The following is a 4,104-nucleotide window of genomic DNA, read 5'->3' on the forward strand; positions in this document are numbered from 1 at the left end:
ACTGGTGGATATAGTAATAAATAATAATATATTGGTAAGTAATATAAAATAAAGTAATATATTGGTATATATTATACTATAATGTTAATAATGTAATAATATATTATTGGGGATATAATAATATATTGTTATATATTATATTATAATGTTGATAGTATAATAATATATTATTGGGGATAAAATAATATAACAATATATTATTGGGATAAAATAATATATTAATATTTTATTATATTACATTAGAAATGTAATATCTAGCAGTTCGACTATTTAAATTACTATTATTTAATTGGAATATTGGTAAGTTTAATAATTTTAATAATTTCAATAATTTCAGTCATTGGATTACTATTGAGATATTATAATAGATATGGATGGCAAATATGGAAATGAAGATACGAAGTGACTGGTGGATATAGTAATAAATAATAATATATTGGTAAGTAATATAAAATAAAGTAATATATTGGTATATATTATACTATAATGTTAATAATGTAATAATATATTATTGGGGATAAAATAATATAATATATTATAGGGATAAAATAATATATTAATATTTTATTATATTACATTAGAAATGTAATATCTAGCAGTTCGACTATTTAAATTACTATTATTTAATTAGAATATTGGTAATTTCAATAATTTCAGTCATTGAATTACTATTGAGATATTATAATGATATATATTAGATTGTTCGGAAAGTAATTTCGTATAAAAAATAAAATATTTATTCACTATAATAAAATCGTCTTTCATTTTCATAAAACAGAACCTAAAAATTGTATAACCTAATATATATAATAAAAATAAAATCTAAAGTAACGAAGTTAAAAGCAAAATTTTTGACTAAAAATTAAAGAATAGTTATTCCAATGGTAAAAATGATTAATTATCGATAATTTCGAAAATATTCGACCGGGTCGATTTAATTGGGTCAAATTTATTTTCTTGCGAGCAACACCAGTAACTATAGCACGATATTAATAGCTGCGTTTCCACGAAAATATATCCGCGTACCAAATGCATGCATTAATTTCACACTCGAGTTCATCAAACTGTCGTTAATAAAACGGTGCTGCATAGTCTTTATGGACAACTGTGCAATCCAAGTTCCAACGAACAGTTCTGTTCTTTCGATAGGTCGAAACGTCTTTGGACATCGAGGAGGAATCGAAACGAGGAAGGTACGCGGCTAATGAACGTCTCCGAGGCGCGGAAAAATCCTTGCAGACGGGACGAATATCCAGTGACAGATCCGAGACGAGCGGGTGATTTATGGGCTGCTTTTAGATCGCGGGGATCCCCCTGGGGAGATCTGAATCGGAGTTCAAGACGCGAGGAGAGCGCCAGTCACTGTGGTCGCTGTGGAAAAGCGTGGAGTTGGTCTCGGTGAGTCACTGGCAGGTCGAAGATTTTCGGGTATGTTAATTTTCATGAGAAATGGGGATTCTGTGAGTATAATCGACGATTTGAGAATTTTTAAGTATGTTAATTTTCATGAGAAATGGGGATTCTGTGAGTATAATCGACGATTTGAGAATTTTTAAGTATGTTAATTCTCATGGGAAATGGAATTTTTGTGAATCATCGTCGATTTGGGAATTTTTAGGTATGGAACTTTTTATGGAAAATAGGATTTTTGTGGATTATCATTATTATCAATTTGAGAATTTTTTGGTTATTAATTTTCACGAGAAACAGGATATTTGTGAGTTATTAATTAATTTGAGAATTTCGGGGTGTATTAATTTCCATGAGAAATGAAATTTTGGTGGATTAGAGTCATCTAAAAATTTTTCGAGCATTCTAATTTTAGTAAAAATAGACGTCCTTTGGATTATTGTCAATTTAAGAATTTTTAGGTACGTTAATTTTCATGGAAAATGGGATTTTGGTGGGTTAGCATTATCATTAACTTCAGAATTTTTGGGTACATTATTTTTCACGAGAGATAGAATATTTATGAGTTATTGATTAATTTGAGAATTTCTGGGTGTATTAATTTCCATGAAAAATGAGATTTTTCCAGATTATAGTCAAACGGAAATTTTTTGAGTATACTAATTTTAGGAAAAATAGGCGTCCTTTGGAATTTTTAGATATGTTAATTTTCATGGAAAATTTGGTGGGTTATCATTATCATCATTTTGAGAATTTTTGGGTATGTTAATTTTCATAGAAAATGGGATTTTTGTAGGTTACCATGATCATCAATTTGGGAATTTTTGGGTGCAATAATTTTTACGAGAAATAGGATATTTGTGAGCTATTAATAGAACTGAGATTTTTTCGATAAGTTAATTTTTATGAGAAATGAGTTTTTGTGGATTATAATTGAAAATTTTTTGAGCATGCTAATTTTAGTAAAAATAGGCGTCTTTTGGATTATTTTCAATTTGAGAATTTTTGTATATTTTAATTTGCATGGAAAATAGAATTTTTGTGAGTCGTCGTCGATTTGGGAATTTTTTGGTATATTAATTTTCATAGAAAGTGGGATTTTTGTAGATGCATTAATTTTCACGAGAGATAGAATATTTATAAGTTATTAATCGATTTGAAAATTTCTATGTGTATTAATTTCCACGAGAAATGAAATTTTTGCAGATTATAGTCAACTGAAAATTTGTTGCGCATGCTAATTTTAGTAAAAATAAACATCCTTTGGATTACTCTCGATTTAAGAATTTTCATGTATATTAATTTTAACGAAAAACCGAAATTTTATAAATTATCATCGATTCAAAAATCTTTACTTATGTTGGTATCAACGAAAAATGAACTACGTGTGAATTACAGAGAATTAAAAAATTCGATCATTCCCTATATCGATCCTGAAACCAACACAATGTACCCAACAACGCTTCAAACTACAAAAACCTCTCGACAATAGAAAAAAAAGGGAAAAAAATAGACCAATCCAAACTACACTCTACCGAATAACCAAAACCATCGCAGAACCTGCAACTACCATCGTCCCATACCACTCGAAAAACCCACTACCAGAAAAACAAAAAGAAGCAGATTTAAAGAAAAAAGAAAAAAAAAAAAAATCGCTTTCAGGAAACAATCATCCTATCAGACGACGTTCAGACTGCTCGAAACGTTGGCATCGAGCGTTCGACGCTCCATTCAACGAAGCTCCTCCGCGGTCGTCCGCAGCCAATAGCGAAATGGAAGCGAGAGTCGCTGCGAGGAGTTGCTCGAAAGAGGTGAAAGTCCATAGGCACACCATGAGCGACGTGCACCGCGCCATTCAGCGGCCCAGTCGTTGACTGGACGGTCTGTGAACGGGTCGGAGAGTCCAGTCGCGGCTGGACTCGCTCCACTGGCTCTCGAAGCGGCGTAGACGAGGATTCCGCTAACTTACTCATGGTACCGCTAGTCCACGCTTATTCCGTGTCTGTGCACGCCACGTCTGCGCCGCCAGACCACCATGCTCGCGCTACGTGGCTTCCGGGTTTTCCCTTTCCGTCTCGTGACTCACCCGCGCGAAGATCGAGACGGCTAGGGGTCCAATGTGCCTGATGGGATCCTTGGCAGGATTCGAGGGCTTTGCATGGGATCTGTTTCGGTTTGGGTTAGGGCAATATGGCCTAAGTGTGATTATGGTCGGAGGAAAGGATAAATGGAAAATGAAATTATTTTATTTTAGTTTATTTTATACTGTTTTTAGGTTAGGTTTGGGAGAACCGTGACATGTTTCATTTGCGTGGTTAATGTGATTATGGTTGGAGAAAGGTTAAATGAAGAACGAAATTATTTGATTTTATTTTATTTTATATTGTTTTTAGGTTACGTTTGGGAGAACCGTGACATGCTGGTTGATTTACGTGGTTAATGTGATTATGGTTGGAGAAAGGTTAAATGAAGAACGAAATTATTTTATTTTATTTTGTTCTGTTTTTAGGTTAGATTTAGGAGAATAGTGATATGATGGTTTGGTTGGGTTAGTGTGATTATGGTTGGAAAAAGGATAAATGGAAAATGAAATTATTTTATTTTATACTGTTTTTAGGTTAGGTTTGGGAGAACCGTGACATGATGTTTGATTTGCGTGGTTAATGTGATTATGATTGGAGAAAGGTTAAATGA

Source organism: Eufriesea mexicana, unplaced genomic scaffold (assembly GCF_001483705.2).
Source record: "Eufriesea mexicana isolate 0111107269 unplaced genomic scaffold, ASM148370v2 scaffold577, whole genome shotgun sequence".
NCBI classification, from domain to species: domain Eukaryota; kingdom Metazoa; phylum Arthropoda; class Insecta; order Hymenoptera; family Apidae; genus Eufriesea; species Eufriesea mexicana.